The sequence below is a fragment of the Diceros bicornis genome, chromosome X (genome assembly GCF_020826845.1).
Source record: "Diceros bicornis minor isolate mBicDic1 chromosome X, mDicBic1.mat.cur, whole genome shotgun sequence".
In the NCBI taxonomy this organism is placed as follows: domain Eukaryota; kingdom Metazoa; phylum Chordata; class Mammalia; order Perissodactyla; family Rhinocerotidae; genus Diceros; species Diceros bicornis.
In genome coordinates, this window is record NC_080781.1 from 115,787,529 (window position 1) to 115,813,879 (window position 26,351).

Consider the following 26,351-nt stretch of genomic DNA (forward strand, 5'->3'; position numbering starts at 1 on the left):
CCCCGTAGCTGAGAAACGCTTGATTTAAAAATATTTTCATACTGAGATAAGCTAAACTAACATTTATGGGCAAAGACTCTGGACACCACACATATTTTATTATATCATAAAAAATTGTTCATAGAATGTGACAACTTTTCTGACAAACTATAGCACTGTTTTTTGTTTTGTTTTTTTGTATTTTTATGTTTTAGTCTTTGGTTTTTAAACATTTTTGGTATTCCTGGCCAGTAGAATTCATTTTGTCCATAAATTGTTTTTAATGCATGTATCTCAATTTGGTGTCGAAAAACCATTCCTGAAGGCACATATTAAGGCATGCTGACCTAGATTTTCTACAGAAGGTGAAAATATGTTTTAACTGTGAAAATTAGTATGTTTTAAATTAAATAAGTGTGTTTTAACTGTGAAAAACAAGAAAAGGATGATATTGATAGTTTTGATTGAGTAAAATACTGAGCTGTTAAATTTAAAGAAGCTGTGATTGGAGTAGATGGAAAAGTGGTATTTAATCAAAATATTTTTCACCTCTCTAGCCCCAAATCTTCCCACAACACAGTAGGTCTGACATACTAAAGTTAATATGACAGGTAGATATATATGAAGGACTAAAAGTCCTATATAAATGTACTAAGAGTAACAAGCTTTGACATTATAGGTATTCCTCTCTATAGGAACAAATATTCCAGAATAAGACCTTATAAAATATATAAGTTGGGGAATAAATATAAACGATTTGCTGCAAAGCTCCTTTTCAGTAGTGAAATGAGTTTATGTAAGGCATTGCTTAGAGATATGCTTATAGCAAGCGATTAAAATCAACAGTTTGTTGAAGACCCTTCTGATATGAAAACCAGTTGCAACCAAAATTCTAAAGTAGGTCAAAAGAAAATGAGACCAATTTTTTCAAAAAGGCAGGTTTTTCACAACATATGTATGGTGTGTAGAAGGTTGTACTTTATTCAGGAGCTACACATGTTGAGAATTTAGAATCAAGTGAAATGGTATAAGTCCTAGGAACTTCATTAGCTTACTACTAATCAAAAAAGGCAGGAAATAGACCTTTTTGGACTGACATAACAAGTGGGGGAAGCAATAAGGTAAGAATGAGTAGGAGGAGCAACTGAGGATCAGAAGGTTTCCCCTTATTCAATTTGTACCTCATGAAATGTTGACAGATAGAACGTTGATAATTGCCAGACTCAGATATCCTACTTCCTGTCTGTTTCCTAGATCTAACTTTTTCTCACTGCAACAAGGATAATCTTTTCAAACTTTACTCATATCATATTATACTTGCATAAACATCTATAGATGAACCTCATGCTAAATTTCTCAGGCATGACTTAAATTTCCCCTTTATAGCATATTTATTACCTCCATTTCTTTTGATTCCACACAAGCAACGTACATATCTTGTACCCTTCCACATAAAACGCCCTCTTACATCAATGTTATCATCTGCCCTCGTCACGCGTGCTGTGAACATTTGTCATTACTTTTAGGTGCTTCTCTTCTGAACTCCCATGTTGACGAATTTCTTACACTGTGAATTTTGGTGGGAGAGAGACCCCACCTCACACTATGGAAATGGAAAAAAAAAGACACCCACTTCTCCAACCTACCTTTTAGCTAGGGGATGCATGTGACTAGGTTTGTGACCCACCTAAATTTTGAATTTGGTGTTACCATCACTGCTTTTGTCACTTACCAATAGAATGCATTCCTCACTGTGTCTTTGCTCCCTTTTTCCTGCTCATTTTCCAGGTGTAGTTTTTTCACCTTCCTTGTAATCATGATTTCATGAGCTACCAAATAGATTTCAATAAAATATGTTTTTTTCTGAATAATCCTAAAACAGTTTTGGTTACCTGCAATTAAGAACCTTAAGTGAATCATCTTGTGTACCTGGTCTTATGTTTTTGTTTTTGAGGTTTCAACTATAAACATTTATTAAAATATGTTGGATAGTTGTCCCCTTCCAAAATATGCATTTTTTGTAACAAAGGAAAATGTCTACAGTCCAGAAAAGTTATGTCCTAATTGCAGGGATTCAGGAATTTATATGAAAGTTTGTGGAGAAACTAATTTGAAGCAGAGGAGCTTTCCCATATTACTTGCAAATCACAGTTAGGAGGTGACTTACTTCCTACACAGCCACTTCCAGACATATCGGATATCATGGCATCCAAAATGTTTCACAATTCTAGGGACAGAATTTTTTCTTAAATGTGTATCTAACTTATTTTTTAATTATAAATGGATTATGTATTGAAAAAAAGTTAAAAAACACATAAGGCCTACCCCTCAAATCAATGTATTTGAGGATATTTTCTTTATTACACTCTTTTAATGGATTTTATAAGGTTGTAATCATGCTATACATTTAATTTTGTATATTGTTCTTTCTTATCATTATGTGCAAAAGATTTCTCATCTAAAATTATGAGTAGAAAGACAGAGAACCAAAATTACTAATCAGCCACTCTGTTTTTGTTCACTACGACCACTCTTGAATAGAACACTCAGGCTTTATTTGCTCTGTAAGAAAGCAAACTAACTCTGTAATGTTATCTAAGAAGAACAAATAGCAAAGTGGGTCAGAATCATGCTTCATACAGGCCCGTAAAACAAGAGAAGTCCAAAGAGAGGCATGACTGACCGTCCTTTGTTCCAGGGACTTTTGTACAATCCTACAGAATCGAGTGCTTTCTTGGCTATTTTCCACAGGGCAGTGAATTCTTCATCTGGGAGAGTAAGAATTTGGAAATATTACTAAGATGTCATAGTATAGCAAGATTTAGGCCTTTCCATTCTCAAGAGATAATTTATTTATGTTATAAATAAGGACTGGAAGAGATTATGGGGTGTTCTCTAGTCTTTATGGCTTACATTATACCCTGAGAATTTCTATATGCATGCTAATTTGTACACATCTCTGTAATTGTAGGATGCCCTTGTCTCAATGCCCAAATTGAGGAAAAATTATAATTGAGTGTCTTCACTGACAGTCAATTTAGGCATAAAAAAGGGAGATAGGTTTTGCGAAAGAAGAAGAGCAGGGAGCAGGCCACGCCCATAATGGCCGACCATGGACAAGACACCTTTAGTCTAAGACTTTTGATTCTCTGCTTGGACATTTGAAACAGTTAAATCATTAGAGGGGTGAGAAACCAGAGTGGATAATATCGGATTATTGCTTAATATTATCTTAAATAGAAAATAAAGGAACTTTGTCGAAATCTCTTTTGAACAATGTCTGTCTCTGACAGTTCTGAAATTCCCCTTCACTGCCTTATAAAAAGAATCTGTTTATTTGAGACCAGCTGTAGAGGAAAAAAAGTCTTTTCCCCTGACATTTTGACCAAAATTTCATCTAAAACATCTTCTTAAATGTTTACCTCAAAAGGCTTGGGTATCTTTCTTTTTTTAATTTTTTTAACTTTAATGAGGAATAATTGACAAATATAACTGTATATATTTAAAGCATACAATGTGATGATTTGATATACATATAAGTTGTGGAATGATTACCAAGATCAAGAAAATTAACACATACATCACTTCACATAGTTAACTCTTTTGTGTGTGTATGGCGACAATGCTTAAGATCTACTCTCAGCAAATTTCAAGTATACAATACCATATTATTAACTATTAAGCTATTAAGTAGTCACCCTGTGGTACATTAGATCCTCAGAACTTCTTATGACTGAAAATTTGTATCCTTTTTTAATATCCTTAATTTCTGTTTAAAAATCTACTATGGATGTATCACTCTCATAATTATGCTTCTTTAAACCATTTATATCTTTAGCACACGCCCTTTTTTGAATAGTAATTCCACTTTATTTTTTATGCGTAAAATGGTGAAGTAACATTCAGTGAATTCCTATTAAATGCCTGGGACTGAAATAATATCATCTCATTTAATTCCCAAAGCAAGTTACTATAATTATTCTCATTCTGTGGATGAAGAAAGTGAGATTCGGAGACAAAATAACTTGCTCAAAGTCACACAGTGGATAATTGTTGGAACTAGGACTCTCACTCAAAGCTGTTTTACTCAAACATCCAAGTTCTCTTTATTAAACTACGCAATCACCTGTAGAAAAGTTTTTCTTTCTCATGGTCCTAAAAATACCTGTTCTGCTATTTATTTATTTATTTTAAACAGTTTTATTTATTTATTTATTTATTTTGTGAGGAAGATCAGCCCTGAGCTAACATGCATGCCTAACCTCCTCTTTTTGTTGAGGAAGACCGGCTCTGAGCTAATATCTATTGCCAATCCTCCTCCTATTTTTTCCCCCCAAAGCCCCAGTAGATAGTTGTATGTCATAGTTGTACATCCTTCTAGTTGCTGTATGTGGGACGCGGCCTCAGCATGGCCGGAGAAGCAGTGCGTCAGTGTGCGCCCGGGATTTGAACCCCGGGCGGCCAGTAGCGGAGCGTGCGCACTCAACCGCTAAGCCACGAGGCCAGCTCCGTGTTCTGCTATTTAAACATTGCCCCTGGTTCTATAAAACAAGGATCTAGAGAGTAACATTTCACTGGAAAGTCCTAGTTTAAGATTGTTCTTCTATGGCAGCATCTCCTATTCTGTGGTGATTTAAGTTTCTCCTACCCTATTCTGTGTCTTTCTTGTGATCCAGTGACTGTAATTGCATATAGTATTCCAGGTACAGATGTTCTGTGGTTTCGCAATGCGGGATATGTGTTGGTCTCCGCTGTATAAGAAACAGTCAACAATGACTTCCAAATCCCCATTCTGGGATTTGATGGATATTTCAGGGCCAATCATTTAAATGTGGTTTAGATTAATTTTCCCTAAATGCATATGAACCATTTGGAGTCCAAAGGAAGTTGAGCAATTTTATAAACCCTGTTCCATACTATTCATCAGCCAAGTGGCTTAGTCATGTTAAATAGATACTTTTGCATTAAACTAACCTGTGATTTTTAACTTAGTTGTTAAGACAGTACATGTAAACACATTTATAAAAGGAAAGAACAAGAAAGAGGAAGAAGTTTACAAGTATCACAGCATTTTGTAGTTTCTTATATTTATACAATAAGCATTCTTAATTGTACAAAAATGTCTTTCATGAGCCAAACAAATCTGGAGTCATGTGGCATCAGAAGAGCACAATTTTCTTTCTATTTGTGAGAAAATATTAAAATGGTAGAACACTGAGTTTGCAGATCAGTGGCAACTTTAAAAAAAATTCTGAGAAGATTTCTCCTTGAAATTTTTCCCTCTTTCTTTGATGCAACATCCAGTTATCATTTACTGTTTAGTATAGCAAACAAGATTCAACTAAGGAGTTAGAGGGGGAAATTGATGTCTAGGTAGATATTTAATCTGATCTAGCTATTTAGTCATCTATCTGAGTTAAAACTTCTGCAAAGCTTTACCTGCATTAAAGGATAATAAAACAGCCTCTGAATATTATTAAAATCGGAAAGTTAAAGTTTTTAAGGTAAAGATATCTGTTCCTTTTAGAATACTTGACTGCTATATGGATGTGTATTCTATTATTTTAATATATTTCTAATTATTCTAGATTTTTCAGATGGAGCAAAACATTATAGACCTTCTCTTACTTTACTTTTTATAACATTCTAAGGGTCTAACCCAAAATATAAACACAAGTAATATTCTATAATTTATAGGATTGCATTTACTTAAAGTATAATTAAGACACAAATTGATTTTCATAATGATAGCTTATGTTATTTAGAATCTTATAGTTTATAAAACAGCTTCATAAATTGTTAGGTCATTTGATCTTAACAACTGGCTTATGAATTAAGCAGGGTGGGAATAATTTCTATTTTCCAGTTGAGGAAACTGAGATTCATGATGCTCAAATAACTTATCCAAAGGTACAATCCCTCATAAAAATGAGATATCTTCTAATTTGGAGCTCTCTACCTACTATACATTATCTCCTTTACTTACATATACGGCTTCCATCATGACGTATTCTTCTGCTGCTTTGTTCCTCATTTTCAGTAAGAACAAAAACTGAATGGTAAATTCTCAGAGTGGCAAAAATCCTGACTACTTGCAATTTATTATTCTGATCTCAGACAAAACCAAATTCAAAGAATTCACCATTAATGAAGGTTTTTGCTGTTTTTAACAACATTCAGAATGTTTAACAACTCAATTCCAATATTTAACACATGGCTCATGGTCAAGAAATTATTTCTTTTACCAAGCTCACATTTAACACGCTGAAAGTTTAACATTCTTTTTTTAGGAAAAAAAGTCAACTACATGCCATACTGTTTTCATATATTTGAAAACCAAACATGATTAAGCTAGTTGAGGATTCTGAAAATATTGCTCACATTCACTTACATCAAACTTTAGCACCTTTTGTAGTGTTGATGATGTTAGAATTTTGCTCAAAATGTGGGGCACTGATTATCTTTTGGTGAATATATAGATTGAGTGGAATAGATATAATTTTTAAAAATTATTTCAATAGTATTTGGATCAATAGAATTTGATGAGTAGTTTTCACTTTACAAGGAATTTAAAGCAGGATTCACAAACTATGATGCTCTGTCAACTCTTGGAATGGTTTTTAAGTTAGGTCAAGTCTGACTACACAGCTTGTTCTGGCATTATGACTATATAGCCAAGTCATGAAGATGAGACCCAGGAGCATGATATTAAAATATGTGGTAATCAGAACTAGGTTCCTCTATTTACTCAATAATTCCTTCAGGGAGTCCCTGAGACTTTCTCCATCCAGTTGCCATCTAGTTCCTTCCATTAAAATTCATTTGTAATAAAATTATTTGGCTACTACATTGTTCCCTAGCATTGAGACTATGGTCCTGAAATCTAAGACAGGATGATCCATCTTGACTGTGACACAGCAATGTTAATTTAGGTAACAATGATGTATTTGAAATAGAAATATGTGACTAGCTTTTAGATATGTATTTGAAAAGGATTAGTGAGCTATTTTTGCCTAGGACACTCTAGTCCTTGACTGGCCACTTAGATGTGTTTGGGCAAATGGACCTCTAAACACCCAGTTTTACCCAACCGCCCATGTATAATTAGGTTGCCTAGTCCATCATTGCCTCGCCATTTCTGATACTGATTATATCCAGCTGGCCCAATAAGTATGCACAAGTATTTGGGTCTGGAGGCAGCATTCGGAGTAAGTCAGCTGACGAATCTCTCTGAGACAGCTCTAGGCAACAGACCACAAACTAACCTAGAGTAGCAGATGATGTACTTTCTGGGACCCTCTCGTTTAAGTGTTGTTCCTCCTCTAGGCTTTCTGAAGATATTGCTTAGAGATGTGTGAAACTCTTAACCCTTAGGAGGTTTCCTTGGCAAGGATTCTTCTTCTCCTCCCCATTATGTCTCAGGAGGACTGGGTGGCTGGATTAAAGCTGTTTTTTTTTAAAATATTATTTTGTGAGCTTATGTGTCTATATGAGTCCACTCATTGTGATTTATGTCCACTTGAAACTAGAAAATTAGTCATTCATCAGCTTAATATCCCCGTTGGACTGTGACTGTCCTCATGAAAGTCATCAGCAGACTCTCTTCCTGCCAGATCTGCAGTTATCTTCTCTCTTCTCATTCTCCTTGATTGCTCTGTTGTATTTGATACTAATAACAGATTGCTCCTTGAAATACTTTTTTCCCTTTCATCTGTATAACTACACAATACTCATTTTACTCCCGTTTCTCCAACCACTCTGGAAATAAATAGAGGAAAAGCAAGGGAGTGAAATAAAACTCAAGAAAAGAGAGAGAGGAGAGAGACAGAGAAGAGACAGAGAGAAGGAGAAGAAGAAGGATGGAAGGGGGAAGAGAAGGAGGAAGGTGGAGGGAAGGATTTGTTCATGATGGAGACCATCATATCATAGTAATGCCTTCAACGTTTGCCTTATGTCCTACTCAGTAGCAACCAAGGCTGATGTTGCATAGGCTCTGGTAAATAACTCTAAGCTGCCACTTCAGCACTTACTATGTGCCCGTACTGAGTAGGAACTTAACATATTGTCTAATCCTCACAATAGCCTTCAAAGTAGGTAACGCTATTTCTAATTTATAGGTGAAGAAAGTGAAACAGAAATATTAGGTAAATTGCTCATATTCATACATTTACTAAGTGAGAAAGCCAAGGTTTGGGCCCAGTTTTATCTATCTCCAAAGCTTATGCTCTAGTAATTACATCATACTGTCTAAAGAAGCCAGGCACCTATTTTGAATCTTAAACATTTAAAAGAGGGAATTTTCAATGACTTACTTACATTTCTAGAGATTTATAATTAAAAAATAAACTAATTTGTCTGACTTTCTGTCTATTTTGGGAACTACTAATGACAACGTGGCTGGCTCTGTATCTTAGATCACTTTAAATCTCTAGTGAAAAATTTCCTTAGATCATACCTTGTTGTTTAAGATCATTTTTTTTCTGGATGGTAAAAAACAGTAAACTCTGTTTCTTCACCATAATTAAACTAGGGATTCCAGGGCACAATGGGACATTTTACTTTTAAAAAACTTGTATTGAAACAGCTGCCTCTCTTATTACCAGGAGATCTGTACCTTTTCGGCTGCCAGAGCTGACATTTCTGTTTCACCATTTCTCTACAAAATGAGCATCTCTAAGAATTCTAAAGGGTCTGTTCATGATTATCTTGCAGTGGAGTTTTAATAGGGCTTTTTGTGTACTTCATATCATAAGAAATTAAATAAAACTCAAAGGCTAATAACTTCTAGGACTTTATTTTGTCAGTGATTCAAACTTTTAGGGCAAAAAAAGGATTTCTCTCTTTTTGTATGCCCAGGTCAAGGTAAAGAAGTCAACCTTGCAAATCTATAATATTTATAAATGCAAAAATGTGTAAAAACAAATAACAGCAATGAGTAAAGAAGAGAGCTAGCAAAGCACTGAAGCACAAGTCTCTCCCTTGTGAAAGTCTGCCCTATATACCTTTGGCAGTAGGCAGAATACTAAAGATCCCCTTTACCTAAGATTCCCATGACCAGGTTATTCAATCTTAGGTATTGTTGAGAAGGCGCTTTGCAGATGTAATTAAAGTTGCTAATCAGCTGACTTTAAGATAGGAAGATATTATCGTGGATCCTGGAATATCCAGATGGGCCCTTAAAAGCAGAAGAAGAGGACAAAAAGTCAATCAGAAATATGGAGCAGATGTTGAAGTCAGAAAGATTCGAAGTGTGAGAAGGACTTGACCCACCAGTGCTGGAGTGTGGCCACATGGAAAGCAATAGAAAATCCTTATTCAGCAGGTAAATAACTAGCTTTGATCTGCATTGATTTCTTGTCATTCAAGCATTCACCTTTGTGTACATGCACAAATACTAACTGGAAAACCTTTAAGAAAACATCCTAATCTTAGAATACTGGAAATATTATAACATAAAGATGCATGCCAAAAAGAAAAAAAAAACAAAGGTTCATCCAACCCTAGATAATACTGTGAGTCAGCACAGTGTCTTTCCCGTTCCCTTCCAATCCCTATTTTCCCAGTCCTCATTGTGGTAACCCTATATTTGCTTTCTGTGCCTTGATTTAGGGATTCAGAATTCTCATGCCGCCTCTTGGTAAGAAGTCTCTCAACTAGAGTTGCAATGAATTTGTTTTTGCTTGTACAGTTGCTCATAATATCATGTTTCTTATTAATAATCCTTAAATAAAACTAATTTTTCCTAGTCTAATTCCTTCTTCCTGTTAAATGACAACAAATACACTCATTTTTGTAGGCACTTTTAGAGTGAGCATTGTATCACATTTACTTTTGTGAATAAATATTCACTGAATTTTAAAAAGAGTATAATGTGTATAATGTCTTATAATGCCTTAATGGATCATTTTACCAGGATAATTTTATTTTAATAACAAACTAGAATGTCAATACTGTAATATAAGTATTTGCTGCATAGTCCCAAATTTTCCTTAACAATTCTAGATTTCAAAAGAAATAAAGTAGAAGGGAAGCCTAGAAGAAGCGAAAGGAATGCCTTCCAGTAAAAATTGCAGTGATAACACAGTAATTCTCCATATTCCCACTGAAAAGAGAAAAGGTATAAAAACAGGGTGGAAAACTGCCAACGGATGTACCACAAACTTTGAGGCTTTCCTATTAGTTAAAATAAGAAGGGACGAGGTGAAGGAAAGAATAGAGCCCTGAACAGAAAAATGCCTCCTGTGAAAAAATAGTAAGTCTGGGAATAAATTGAGGCAATTCTAGCAATGCTTCTTAAAATTTAAAGAAGGCTGAATTGCTAGGGTGGGCCAAAGAACATTGAAGGGCATAGCACATTAATGCTACTTGACCTCTGTTCAGGCACACCATCTAGTCCTACAGTCAGAACTGGGGAGAAGTGAGATAGAATTAACTGACAGTGAAGGCTTACTAGAAGCCAATGGTCAACACTATGGGCAGTATCACTAAAAGGAAACTGAGGACTGCTATGACTTGTTCTTGGTACAGGGAAGCTGATTATTGTGGGCTTGATTCCAGGCTTGTTTGAACTGAATCTGCTCTTGCAAATGAAGAAATAGCACAGTGGCAAAGTTCCTACTTAGTCTGTTTAGGATTCTGGATCCTTTCTCAATCCCTTCAGACTACACAGTCATTAACAATATAAATTTATAATAATTATGAAATTTCTCCCTTCTCTGCATCCAGATCTGAAAGATTCATGCAAAGACCTGTACCAATTTCTTATAGAACCTATCTCAATTTCTACTTAACTATGGCAAGGTAATGAGCAACCATAGGTATTCTGATGTGAGAATTTTTAAGAAGAAAAAAAAAATAATCACCCAATATGTGAAAAGATACTGCAATTAAAACAAAGAAAATTATCAAGAATCAGCAGAGATACCTCACTGGGAAACATAGGTATTCCAAGAACCAGAAAAAGAAGTTAGGGAAGTTTTATGGTTTTTTTTCAACAGGATTTAAGAATATAATTGGTCCAAATAAACAAACAAACAGAAAACTAGAACAAGCAATTGTAAGATATGAATTGGAGTTAAAACACACACACACACACACACACACACAGAGATTTTTTAAAGTATGCTTGTTAAATCTAAAATTTTAAAGGAAGTACCATATAACAAGGTAATAATTGAATTTTAAAAGTAGCATATGGATTCAAGAGATTCATTCAGAACTCTGAGGAAATGGTAAATTGGTGAAAAACAGTAAAATAAAATATGACAGACATTGTGGACAAATCCAATACACACAAAATAATAGGAATTTTAGAAGAGGAGAACAGACATGATGTAAAAGAAGCAAAAACCAAAGAATAGTGGAGAGAAAATTTATTGGGCTGAACAAATATTTGACTTTTTAGTTTGAAAGAAATGACTAATAGTCACATTTAATGTGTGTGTGTGTGTGTGTGTGTGAGAGAGAGAGAGAGAGAGAGAGAAAGGTAACATCTAGAAACATTTTGGTAAAAATTTTGAGTTTCAAGGGCAAGGATTACATTAAACCAGGAAAATATAGTAAATTTTTAAAATGAATGTTAATGTTCAATACTCAAGAGCTGTAATGCACCAGATGAAGTAACCTTGCAATATATTTTTAAATAAGTAGAGCTATAAGAAGAATAAAGAGAAACACACTCATAGCAGGACACTTTTAAATGTCCTGCAAGTATTTTATAGATCACATAAACAGAAAAAAAAATGGACTATAGAAGAATTTAATGTTATAATTAATAGGTGTTCTCACCAGAAAGATGGCCCAAGAACTGATGTCTTACCGCTTTTCCAGAATCCAACCGAAATGAAAGACAAACAAAAATGGTGTGGGGATCCCTCATATACAAGGGGCCAACCACAACACAAGCATGAGAGATTTCTGTGAAATATCTTGCAGTGGGAAAAGATTGAAGGAAGTCGCAAATGGCCATATCACAATTGTGATTTGATAGTGTCAATAATGGAGACTAGCTTGGGGAGTAGGGAGCCATTGGAGATCTGGATACCACTCCACTAGACACCACATGAGACTCTACACAACAACAGTCAAGGGTAGCAGTGCCAGAACTGGTAGAGCATATATCAAGCATAGAACAGAGGGGATTTTCTCTGAGCTGACTTTATTCACTCATTCATTGTCCATTCAGCAAACAATTATTGAACATTGATATATGTCAGGTATCCTGCTAGGCGATAGGGAAAAAGCGGTGAAAAAGACAGATAAAATCCTTTCCTTCATGATTTTTATATTCTGGTTGGGGAGACATACAAGTAAACAATATAGAAATAAAGTAATTTCAAAAAGTTATATGCACAACAAAAGAAACAACCTTGGGCCATGCGATCCAGAGTGTGTAGATGTTGGGGGTAGGAGTTACTTTAGATTGGCCGATCAAAGAAGAGTTTCCTCTCTGAAGAGGTGACGTTTAAACTGAAACCTGAACATTTACACTGAGACATTTAAACTGAGACTTTAAAATGAGCCATAGAAGAGCAGGAGAATAGGTGCTTTAAGCCAAAGCAATAGCATAAAGACTTGGACCGCGGAGGAGGGGGGTGTCGGGGGGCAGGTACCCTTTTCATAGATGGGAAAAAGCAAAAATCCTCAACATTGTAAAGATATCAGTACTTCCCAAATTGGTTTATGGATAATTGCTGTGAAAATAATGATTATTTTGGGAGGTGAAGGGGGTGTGAGAATGTGATATTAATGTCCATGAAGAAGAATAAACTGTTAGAATAGCCAAGGAAATACACTACAATGCTAGAGACATGAAAAAATAGTTCCCAAATAGCCTCTAACATGGGTACACAATTAGCAATGTATAAAGGTGGCATTATATTACATTAGAAAAAGAAAAGATTGGCCAATAAACAGTGCTAGGGCAATTGGTTAGTTGTTTACCAAATTTTACATAGTCACTTATCACCAGTCACCAAAATGTGCATTAGAGAGTTAAATGTTTAAGAAATAACTAAACTTTAAAAGAAAATACAATTAATTAGTTGTGCAATATTGGAGTGAAGACCTCTTGAAGCAACAACAAAGGAAATCTTAAAGGAAAACATATTGCATGTGGTGATGAATGATTATTTGTTTTTAAAATATTTTGTATTTTCTAAATCATCTATATTGAGAAGGTTTTAATTTTAGAATATAAAAATAATGCTTATTAGAAAAAAACAAATCCAAAACAATTGCCTCAAAATAAAATTCAGGGATTGTTTTACAGAAGAGGTGTATCTGGTGCCTCTAAAATTATGTCCTGAGGAGAGTTACCTTCTCTGTGTATTTGGTAACCCAGCATTACTCAAAAAAATATAGGTAACAACTGCTGTGGGGTTCTTATTCTTTAATTTTCACGGGACGGATTGTCCAAAATTATTTTATCTTTTTAGTCTCTTGCTTTAAAAACACAGCCAAATGTTGATCTTATCACAAAGATCTGAGAGGAGATGAACTTGGGATCTTCTCTCTGGACTATAGAGTCCTTTTGGTCCAACAAAGTACCCAGTATAACACATATTTTATCATTATTTTCCCAAGCTTTCCGTGGAAATCCTGTCTGATAAAAAATAAAAATCGCAACCCTGTTTGATCTTCTGGTGCAGAATTTTCCTTTTCTCTGTCCTGCAAAAACACTTAAAGTACATTTTTTTTCTCTCTCTCTCTCTCCAGACTTCTGACACTTTTGTTTTCATTAATCCCAGAAGAGCCACTTTTTTACCCAGACAAAATGGACTCCCTGGGAATTACCAGCCTTATTATTATTTAAATAAAATTATGTATGTATGTCAATTCAGTTGTCTTCAAATATCAGTGCTATTTCTCAGTCAGCAAGTAACCAGGCTGTAGACTTTTGGCATTTTCATCTACTTTAAAGTGCAACTGTGCAGCTAGTGAAATCTCTGTAGCCCAGCAGAAAGCTCAACTGTGAAGTGTTTTCTTTATTGCCATTCAAGTTTGTTTTATTATTTTTTAATAAATGACATCCCTTCGCACTAAAATGTTACTACTCATTGTGTTTGATCCAGTCCAGTGTTGAATCTATAATTCCACCTCATGGGAAAATAATGTTTGCTTCTATATTCTCAATCATCCTGAAGTAGCTATTCCCAACCTCATGCCACGGGGAGCTTTGTAATTTGAAAATTGTTAGCAAAATATTAAAAATGTTTCGGGGGCCTGCTGGGATGTGGGGGCTGAAACAGGGCCCATCCAGGATCCTCCCCTGGATCTCTGCTTTCTCTGTGACCCCATGCCAAGGAGGGCCTGGATTGCTCCAGGTCAGCTGGAGTGGCCCAAGTTTTACCCAGACTGTTGAGCTGAGGTCTCGTGTCCAGGCCACAGAGCCAGGCTGAGTCCATTGGGCTTGCAAGTAAGGCCTCCCCTGGGCCCAGACCCTGTTGGGGACTGTGGCAGGAGCGACGCCATGGCTGACTGCTGCTGGATGAGTCCTCGCAGCATCAGGACTTGGTGGGCCTGGGTTGCCTGTGCCAGTGTGTTCCTCAAGTCCCTGGTGGAGGTGACTGCAGGAATCTTAAAGCCATTATCAATGATACCAAAAGCAAACTGCTTGCAACCCTAGAGCAGGTGCTGATCCACATCCTGCTCTGGTCCATGGGGCTGTGGAGGAAACATTTTCTTAAAAAAAAATATATATATATATATATATATACACACACACACACATTCGAAATTGAGGGAACCTGGAGACTTCTGAACAACAAAAATAAATTTAAGCTGAAAAAGACTAATGCTTCAAATATTTAAAAATGTTAACCACATGTTCCTGATTATTAGCAAGGTTAAAGAGTGACTATTGAAATCATTTTGAACATTGCATCTCCCTTTCCACATGCTACAGATGGCTTCTAGGGTCCATTGAGTTTTAGGTCGAGGAGAGTCTATTTTATCTTCCACTGCAATTTTGCTTTCTACTTTCTTGTTCTCTCTGCAGCTACACTAAGTTCTGTTATACAGATCACAGTTGATACTCCAAAGCTTGCCTTGCCTGGAGCAATATGTTACTTGATGTCAAAATAGGAAGCTGATGTTGGATGAATGTCTGAGTTCTCTCTGGCTTATCCTATATATTGGAGTATTTAAGTCCTCATCTATTGATCTTAATATTTCTAATAGTTCAAGGTATCTATGCATTCAAAACTAAGTGACTTGAGAAAGCAGAATGGTAATCTTGTTTTAATTGTAAAGCACCTAAAGATGTCAGAGACGGTACCTGAGAGATTGTGTGGGGTGGGGAGGATGGCAGAGACTCTGGACTGCCCTACCTATGTTTCAGTGAAAACAGCTCCAACTTTATCTGTAGACTGCTATAAATGGTGCCTTGCATGTAGTAAGTACTCAATATGTTTTAGCTGCTAATATTTTGCTGCTGTTGCTATGCTACTTATAGCCCAAGATTGTGTCAATAATGCTGATCTGTACTTCATAAATTATCTTTAGTGTTCAATGTTGTATGCTGAGGGTCTAGTGCAGCCTGACACACAGTTGGTGCTCAATGTGAATTGAAGGAATGAATGTATCCTTTGTTACACGAGAAACAAGATAGGAAAATGTAGAAAATTCATTGGAAACTAGTCTCCACTTCTGGAGAATCAATTCACAGAATTACAAAGTCATTATGTATTTTTTTGTCTCCAGGGAAACATTGAACCTTCTCAAAACTCCCTCTATAATTGTTTCCTGGGTGATAGCCAAGGGATAATTTCTAATATTGTAACATTCCTATAAGGACTTGGTATAAAGACCTGCTAAATATTCATTAATGATGAATATTAGGGTCTTTTTCACAATAAAATGATAAATTTGTAGTCAATTACTCATAAATTTAATCATTTATGAGACAAGAATATAGATAGCAGGGAATCAGGACATGCAACAATGGTTAAAAATACTTTATTTATTTCAACAAACTTTATAATATGTGAAAGTAATTGTATGTCCTTAGAAAATGCAAAGCTATAGAAGATATTGCTTTTGTTATCAAATAATATATAAGATACAGAAACACATAATTTAAAAGTGAAGATTTTACTGGAATGAGGTGTGTGTATACATATATGTATATATTTATATTTATACATATACATACATACCTACCTACAATTATGTAGGTATGTATATAAAATGAACACATATCACTGATTAAACATTTATCTTCATGTTCTATAACCTGACTGCATAGAACTCAAAATCGAATGGGTGTCAGACAAGTAAACAGACAATTGCAGCAGGGTCTGATGATTTTTTATGACATAGGATTCTATGGGAACACAGAGAAACAGACGTATAGCAGCCCAGTTTCTAGAGACTGTGCCTCTAGAGCTGAGGTTTCAAGGCTGGGTAAGAGGTCACTAGAATGAAGAATAGGGTGCTCAGGAAAGGCATTATAGATAAAAGAAATATTGTGTGAGGTTGTGAAGATTTGCTATGTCAAACTGCTTGTACGAAAATAAACGTGACTAGAATAAGTGTGGATATAGATAAGAGATAGAAATAAGGGAGGTCGAGCAGTGCCAGATAATGAAGAACTTTGTATTATAAACTAATTTTATAGTGGGAAAATCATTGCAAATTTTTTTAACAGCAGAAGTAATGCAAATTCACCATAAATATTCAAACAATGCAGAAGTGTAGAAAGTAAAAAGTGAGGACCTCCAATTTCATAAGTATATTTATATGACTGATCTGTGTGCCTTTTAAAGATATTTAAATTATTTTTGTTAAAATTAAAATAGTGTTTTTATTTTATATAAAAAAATGTAAAAGTTAGGGAAGGATTTAAATAAAAAGTCAAAATTCATTCCACTGTCCAAACTTCTACTTATGATTCTACTTGGCAGAGACAAAATTGTTAAAATTTTCTGGTTTTTACTATTTTTGAACTTCCCATTTTAACTGCAAATAATATACCTGTAAATCCATTTCTTATTGAATCTCACTAAAAATGATGAGGTATAATGATGTTATAAATGGAGAAAATGATCAGATTACTCATCCTCTAAAAAAAAAAGTCAGTCAAGGTAGCTTCACAGAGTGAACTATTAACACTATAAGCAAAAGATAATTCCAATATTATTAAACTGTCCCAAAAAATAAAATGAGAAGAAAATCTTCCACATTCTTTTTTTTTTCTTCTTTTAAACAACATACATTAATTCCTGAAAACTCACAAAGAGAGCTCGGTAAAGAAAACTACAACTTCATCTGACTTATGACTATTAAAGCAAAAGCACTAACTAAAAATCAAATTAAGCATATTATGAATTAGGCATAAAACTCGGGGGTCATTTTAGGAATGCAAGATTGGTTCAGTATAAGGAAATACTTAAAATAATTTACTATAGATAGTATATAGGGAACAGTAACTGTAGAAGTGTGGCTGGACCCTAGGGTTCATTGGGAGGTAGCAGATGATAAGGTTGGCAAGATAGATTGGGAAACAGATCATGAAAGAATTTATATCCAGTGCCAAACATATCTGTGATTCTAACCAACATGAGAAAGAGAGTTAAACAATACTTTTATTTCATTTTTTATATTAAGAAGGTAGTAAAATTCTATTCAGTTTATAAAATAGTAATTCCTATAGTTCACTTTTTATGAGCATCAAAACATTAGTGGCATACATGTGAATATATAGATATACACCAGAAGTGTATAGAATAAAAATATGTATTGTAACTAGGATGTGTAGGGGAGGAAGAGAATTCCCCTACCCACTCTAGGTCCTTCTGGCTGGTCTACAAATTAAATTGACATGAGACAGAATAATGGGAGAAAATAAAACAAAGCTTTATAACATGTATACATGGGAGAAACCCAGGAAAACTGAGCAACTCACCACAATGGCCAAAGCTGTCACCTTAAATATCATCTTCAGCTAAAGACAAAGGAGGGTCTTGGGGGTAGTGGTTTGGGACATCAAAGGGGAAGAAGACAATTCACATGGAAATAGAAAAGCAAATGTTTGGTTGATAAGAATGGGCTTAGCAAGGACCCTCACAGTCTACCTATACCCAGAGTTATCTATGGTGATGGCCTGTCCTGGGGACAGGTCTTTTATCTTAAATTCTTTTAGGCAGTTAGGGGGGAGGTCAAAGTCTCTTTCATAGTCTTTTGTTCTATCAAGGCAAAGAGACACATTTTGGGGTGGCCAATTTTGATCCCCCACAGATGCATTTTCTGTTTTTTATGCAATAAATTATGTCATTACTTATTTCTTACTTGTATTAATATCATATTTCAAATCAAAATATAAATATTAATAAATAAATGTGGTCAAATAATTATAAAATTAACGTGTATTAATAGCTAACATTTACTGTGTTCCCTATGTACCAGGAAAAAATATATATATACATGTACATAAATACATATATACATTTAAATAAATAAAACTTTACAATAGCACTCTGAGTTAGGTGCATTATCCTTAGATTAAAATTAAAGAAACAAAGGCCACAAGAATCTGTCTGATACTAAAATCTGTGTGTTTAATCCACTACATCCTGCTATCTCTGCATAGTACCCTGTGGAAACACAATATCTAAGAAATTTCTAGCAAACCAGGATCTTTAAACAAGGATGAAAAATTGCCCAGGAATAATCTGCAAAATGAAACCTGTATGCAAATAATCTACACATTCAAAAACTATCAATCCCATCTAAAGAATAAGTACTAGTTCAGCTTAAACAACAGAAAAAAATAGTAAATAATGAAATAACTTTATTTAGACTTTTGTACTCAAAGTAGATCATTTGTTTTGAGTTAGCCTTTATACTTGAAGAAGTCATAACATGAAAAATTTCGTAATGTAAAGTTCTGTGGTTTTTTCCCAGGGACTGTACAAGTTGCTCTTTTATAGTTGAAAACTTCTACAGGTGTGTCATTAGCTTAATGCTGTCATAACAATTCAGGAATATGAGCTGGACAATGAGTGATCCTTATAATGAGTAGACTAGTGAAGGAGGACAATGTAGCTGAGGTAGCTTCTAGTAGAGTCTATTCAGTATCACACTGTGGTGCTAGTTTCCGTCAATGGTGAATATGGAAGCTGGGATAACACACACCTTGTTAGGGAGGCTTGCAAATAAGTAACCAAACAAACCTTCTAATAATCTCTGCCTCCATATCCAGTCTAACTTTAGTTTCATTGGAGAAACTGAGACATCCTATTAGACCCAAAAGTATTGACTAACATCGGTACCCTAAGGCAAGAAGCATTGTCAATTTAAATGTGCTAATAAAAATGCAGCACTCTTACATATATTAATGATAACTATTCATAGAATCAAGGTAGAGCTACTTAACTAGCTTTTGGATTTAAAGCATAATATGAAAAATAATTCATGACTTTTAAAAATGTGTTTGATGCTAGCTAAGGATGGCATCTATTTTAAACTAATGACATATTTTGTTGTGTGTGTGCACACGTGTGCGTGTGTGTATTTGTGTATTTGCGTGGATATCTTTGTTGAGAAGGTATGTTTTAAAAGAGAAGTGATAAGATCCTTTTCAACATTCTATGTGTTGAATCCCAGGAGCCATTCTATACTCACTATCTGATGAGATTTGACACCACAAAATTCAGTTGCAAAGCCACGTATAATGCAAGCAGGCTGTAGCATTGCACTATCTTGCTGGAGGCTAATCACTTTATAATGAGTTTAGTGAAAAGTACCTATGCAATAAGTTGTAGTTGACAGCAGCCCAAGGGAACCTCTAAGTGCTAAAAATTAGCAGCTGAGAGATGTTGGATTGCATCCTTTTGAAGATAGAAAACAGATTCCTTTCTAAAATACAAGCAGTTTAAATTCGACATAAATCAAACAGATGGTAAAAGAAATATCTTGTTGCTATGGGCTTTATCCTGTTTTTATTCACACTGTTTTATGAAGTAAAAGAAAGTCAGGCTTCTAGTGTTCTAGTTTGAGGAAACAATATCTTAACAGCACAGAGAAAATGATTTTTTTCACTGCAATATTGTATATTTGACAGTTCATGGAAAAATTTACACCAAGCTATATTTAAAGAAAATGGTGAATGTGCATTGAACAGCCAGCTTACTTTTAAATGATTCACTTTCATTGTAGATTTTGCATATTAAATAATCAATCTGGACTGCAGAAATTATAATAAAACACAATCACTGCTATTTATAAAACTGTTGCAGAGCTGGGTTGCTATAAAGACCACTATGCATCAGAGGAAGTATAATTTTGGTTAGACTGTACTGATACTATTGATAAACATCAAAACCTGTGCTAATTTTGCCTGCAAAGAAGATGCAGCATAAGACATAAAGAAAGAAGGTTATGGCACTACTTGGTAGGAAGAAATATATAAAATAATGTTTTAGCTTTCCAACTTGACACTAGAAAAGACAGAACAAAACAGAAAAGAGAGACATTTGACATGGTGCCATGAAATGCATTTGACACGGTGCCATGAAAGATATTTCTCAACTTCAGTATATTTCCTTGAATCAAAGGGCACCCACTCTATCAGAGTTTTATAGAGGTCAAAATAATCAACAGTATGACAGTTGTAATTGACAGATACAGTCTCTAAAACTACTTGCGCTTTTATAGTAAGTACTTGTATTGCAATGATATATTGAGTTATGTATCATACAAAGTTCCACAAATGTGCCAGGTAGGAAATGTAATTCTACAATAGGATTTGACAGTACCACCTATAGTTGCTAAGAGGTAACTGGAGAGAACACTGTGGGGTGGTGCAAACAGGTAAGTCTTCACAGGGTCTTGGTGGTTTCAGTAGGGGTTCGAAGATAGGATAGAAGTTAATAAGCAGAGAGAGCAGACAAGAGCATTCCTGCAAAGCAGAGCACTATAAGGAAGATTGTGACCAGATTGCAGGAGGCTTTAAAGGTGAAACTGAGGAATTACAGGTTTATTTGTTAGGCAATTAGGGGCCATTGAAGGATTTGAACAGAGAGTAACGCGTACAAAATAGTGTTTTATGAAGATTTACTGGTCAGCAAATGGGGAAAGTCTGAAGGCACGGAAACATAGTTAAGAGATCATGACAACCATCCAGGGAAGCAGTGATGAGGGTCTGAACAAGGGTTGTGACTGAGGGAATGAAGGAGAAGGATATTACAAAAGAAAAAAAACACACTGGACTTCTGTGATTGACAGGATGTGAAGGAGAGAAGGGTAAATCAACATTTGTGATAAGCAGGGTAATGAATTTCATAACCAGATTGTCTTTAGGTCTTTTCAGAAAGAAAAGAATCAAGAATGGAGATTTAAGCCTGAGAACAGAGAGAAAGATAATTTCATAAAAAAAATACTTACGTTTAGAGGGGAAACTGATTTTTAAGAAACAACTAAATTCATTATATTTTCCAGTTATTCTTGACTGTCATTATGCAGAGTTTTGTGGAATGTCTTTGGTATTGTGTTGATATTTTTATAATATTACATGTAGTTCAGTCTATGGTGTATTATTTTATTTTCTTGAAGTACATACCACATATTTGACCAAATTTATTTATCATGTGGTACTTTAATCATATAGATGCAGTCTTAGTTGTTAAGTCTGATCTTGATAACTAACCATTTAAAATTAAGAATAATACATACATTTAGAAGATAATAAATGTTCAATATTCTATATTCTCAAAGTTTGATATTGTTAGGAGTATATTCTTGATATGTGTCGCTTATTAAACCTTGTCTACACATTTTCTATTATAAAATGGAAGCAAACCAAATCACAATGATTACAAACTGTATTAGTAACACACAATATTTTAACATATCAAAATTCTTTCTTTAAATATCAAGCTGAAGCAGTTACAGAAATCCAATGTGTTAAAAAAAAGTAAAGAAAAATTGTAGATATAAGAAATCATTTACATGTTCTAATGTATTTTTATTGACAGGAAATAAATACAAATTCAAGTCAACACACCTGGCATATATACTCATCTCCTGAGAGCTGTAGATTCATGTTTCAATTTGTTTCAACCTCTTGTTAGGTAGCAGCAGACCATGAGCAAACTCCTAGAATTGCAGTAAGTATAGTAAGTGTTTTTATGTCAAAAGTTCAAGCAGAGCTCTTTCCATTTAAAAGAAAGTCAAAATATTATGGTTTATTTTAGTTTCTCTTAGATAGAAAGTTGGGCAATATGTTTCTAACTCCATTTTATTACCTTGCTTCTTCTCTTTACCTTTATCCATGAATTGAAAATGTAATCTTAAGTGCCCTTATAGGAGTTTCGGTTTCCAAAAACTGATGCATCTTTACAGCTAAATATACTGATGCTGTTTCTCTCTAAAACCAGCTTTTCAATAAAGGTCTCATTTTGTTTTAGAGGTGAAAAAGCAACCATATCATATCTCCAATAGAAACTGTACTTTCTTTTTTTTTTTTTTTTTTTTGGTGAGAAAGATTCACCCTGAGCTAATATCTGTTGCCAATCTTCCTCTTTTTTTTTTTTTGCTTGAGGAAGATTAGCCCTGAGCCAGCATCTGTGCCCATCTTCCTCTATTTTGTATGTGGGATGCCTCCACAGCATGGCTGATGAGTGGAGTAGGTCTGCTATCGGAATCCAAACCCGCAAACCTGGGTCATCGAAGCGGAGTGCATGGAACTTTAACCACTCGGCCATGGGGCCGGCCACAGAAAGAGTACTTTCTATTCCTTGATTGAGGTTGGTATACCCGTGGTCTATTCTGTCTTCTCATCTAAACCTGTTCTCACTAAAGAATCAGATCAAGTCATGTATACTAAGGTGTAAAGATTAAAAGAATATGGTAAATTATACATTTATTATACTAAATTGTTAAAATTTAATGGTAACTATTATAACCAACTGTGGGTCAGGTGCAGTGATAAACACTTTTTATACATGATCTTTTTTGATACAACAATCCCACCAAATATATATAGGTGGTCCTTGCTAGTCAGGCATTCATCATGTTACTCCTGGTAGTTATAAGTTTTCTTTTCTTTTTTTTTTTGTAGCAAGGAAAGAAGTTTATTATCAAAGGCAGCCAGACAAGGAGATGGGAGTAAAAAACTCAAATCTACCTCCTCAAATGGAAAAAGGTAGGAGTTTTTATCTGGGGTTTTAGGTAGGGGGGAGGGAGCATGTGGCTTTGCTGGCTGGTGCTTCTAGCCTGTATTTGCTCTTGTGAGATTGAATCTGCTTTTCCTTGGCCATCTGGACTTTTCTGGTTAGTTTTCATCCTTGACCGGCATATATAAGGTTTTTTGAGAAACAAACGTTACCAAAATACAAAAATATTCACTAATAAACTATATAAAATTAATAGCCACTTAATTATCCCTCCATGATAAATACTAGCATCTGTCTCTTTCCATTATATTCTAGTCATAATCCAATATTTTAATGCAAACATATTAAAATTCATTGTAACGTAAAATTGTAAATTTTATAAAAAATGCAAAATTTCATGAAATGAATGAAAATGATACTGGAAATTACTTGTGAAATCAATGACAAATAGGACTCCTGCAGAGATAGACCAGCTAATAGTTGAATAGAAGAACATAGACCAGAATGATGAAGACAGAGGCTTTTGGAAAACTGATGAAGCCCTTGAATATTTTTCCAGAAATGACCCTATTAATGAGTATACAAACAAAGTAAAAAATTAAGTTCAGGGTATAATATTATGTTATTACACAACTTTTCAGAAAAATTACATACACATTCAAGAAAAGTCAAAATCAACATCAAATCAATCTTTGTTCTGAGACATAGTGCATAGTTCTAATTATAAATAAAATTTTGTTAAATGTCAGATAAATGTTTTATATAATTTTGATTATTTTTCAAGCTTTTGTCCCAATAAAACCTTTTATTCACAATTTGCAATATATTTTTGGTTATCTTTTAAAGTACATTCACTTAAGTGAACTTTTCTGGTGCCAATTATTCTTGGATAATGAGGACTTCCTGCATTATTATCCCCATGTTTAGATAAGAAAAACGAATTTTAGGGAAATATAGCAGCTTGCTGTAACAGTTAGGGCCCAGTCAGGGAACAAAAACCACACTAGCTATTTGAGAACAGATAATTTAATTCCAAGAAAAGTTAACTAGGCATAAAGATTGTTAACTTGATAACTGAAAAAGTTAAAAGAGAACACTAAATTATCATGGAGTTAGCAACTATAGGAAGCAGCTACCACTCCTAGGGCTGGACAAACAGAAGAGTTTGGGATTATTAAAATAAGAAACTTAGAGTAAGGACTCCATGGCACTGATTCTCAGACCTCTGAAGGGGGGAGTCACGGGTGATGCTGGGGGAAGGGAGAGCACGTGGGATGAGACTGGTTCTGTAAGTATTAGAAAAATGGCAGACTGGGGCCGACCTGGTGGTGTAGTGGTTATGAGTTCACGTGCTCCACTTTGGAGGCCTGGGGTTTGTGGATTCAGATCCCAGGCACAGACCTACACACCGCTCATCAAGCCAAGCTGTGGCGATGTCCCACATACAAAATGGAGGAAGATTGGCAACAGATGTTAGCACAAGGCCAATCTTCCTCACCAAAAAAAAAAGAGAAAAGAAAGGAATAATGGCATATTGGATTCAAGTACTACTAAGGGAAAGACCTGCTGCTTCCAGGATGTAGAAGCTTGCTGGGGAGAGGTGTGACACTCAGAGGAACAGGAAATCAACATGAAACCAATATAGATTGAGCAGGACGGAGCATGTCTCTTCTTTCTCCTCCAGCCTTGCTATCTCCCAATCATATTCCATGTTGGCAGAGCCAAACACATAGCCAGCTGGCAAAGCAGAAATGTGGTTTGCAGAGTCCTGGCACCAGCATCACAAAGAGTAGAGAAGGGTGTTTTGAATCTGAGAGATAATAGATTAATAGCTGGCATAGCCCACCTTTTTAGCTACTCAACATCCCTAAACACCCTTCTACACATATTTGAACTTCTAGACAACAAAAACAACTCTGTGTTTCCAGTACTAACATGATGCAACTGTCCTTCATAAAATTAAAGACATTCTCATATTTCCCCCTCAAATGAGGAAACAAGAAATAACAACAGCCATTGTGTCCAACTTTGGGAGACAGTTACACTATCCATCTCTGGCACAATTGCCTAAAAGAACACTGCTGGTGACGGTGGCAGCAGGATTTGAAACCAAACTGTTTGTCTCAAAATCTGAAGCTCTTTCCAATGCACCAATCTGTCTCTCAGTGCTAAACTCCTATGTCAGACCAGTCTAGACACCGCTTCAGTGTAATATGAGGTGGGTACACATAAACAACATAAGAAGTTACGACTAATTTTAAAACAGCAAGCTAGAGAAAGTAAGCAGAATAATCCAATCCTGACTGGAGTCTTACGTTAGCAGATCTGGTAACAATTAAATTTTGAGAAGTAAACATCATAACAAAATGGTCCGACATTATCTAAAGAGTTGGAATAATCCTCAATTCTACAGTTCATCACGTCACCCAAATATGTAATCTCGTTATTACTTCTGACAGTTCATTTTGATCCTTGCGAAATTAGCCATAATATTGGAGAGAAAGAGAGCAAGAGCGAGAGTGAGCAAGAGAAAGACAGACAGACTCATTTATTGGACATTCGCATACAGGGAAGACAGATTAGTATATGGCTTCTCTTATTCAGCACCTTGACAATGCATTTGTTCTTGGACTATTTCTGAAGAAATTTAAAAATGTTATGTTTCCTATATGATAATAAAAAAACGTTATGGCCTGCTGCTACTGAGGAGATTTTCCACCTATAGCCAGCTGTGTGCAAATGAAAGATTTTAAGTCATACTGTTCAGTCTATTTTTCTTTTTTACTTTTAAGCAGATGAGAAACACAAAAATCACAACTTAACCACTCTTATGAAAAATTGTTGTTTGTGTCTTTTTTCTGGAGATGAAAAAGTATATAAATTTTTTCTAGTGATAATGAAATACAGTAAGAGGATTATATATGTTGGGAAGTTAGACTTTTGTTTTTGTAATGTATAATACTCTAATTATTTTGCTGAAAGTAAGATTTAAAGGCTAAGACAAATGTTTGAAGAAAGTGGGGAAAGGAGCATAAGGAAAAGAAAACAAGAGATGGCGTTAAAGTCACTACGTGAGTATTGATTGGTTGGCTGTGTTTTGCCGTAATAAACATTTATGAAGTCCAAGGTCGGTGATATGAGCTGTGGGGCTTTCTGCCCTTAGGCTTTCCTACTTGGGATTATCATCAATGTGAAGGGAATCTCATCTCATATTTTCTTTTAAGAATGTTCCTCTGCAATGACATGTTTTATTGTTTT

The 26,351-nt window shown here is 35.0% G+C and overlaps 1 long non-coding RNA gene across 5 annotated transcripts in view; it reads left to right on the plus strand.

Annotated features, from left to right (window-relative positions):
- Window positions 1–26,351, plus strand: part of LOC131401411 (uncharacterized) — a 209,347-nt gene that overhangs the window by 74,234 nt on the left and 108,762 nt on the right. For all 5 annotated transcript variants that reach the window (XR_009217670.1, XR_009217673.1, XR_009217671.1 and 2 more), the window contains 3 exons: window positions 9,112–9,301; window positions 22,388–22,724; window positions 23,039–23,122. This is a non-coding gene — a long non-coding RNA (uncharacterized LOC131401411). The remainder of the gene's footprint in view (window positions 1–9,111; window positions 9,302–22,387; window positions 22,725–23,038; window positions 23,123–26,351) is intronic.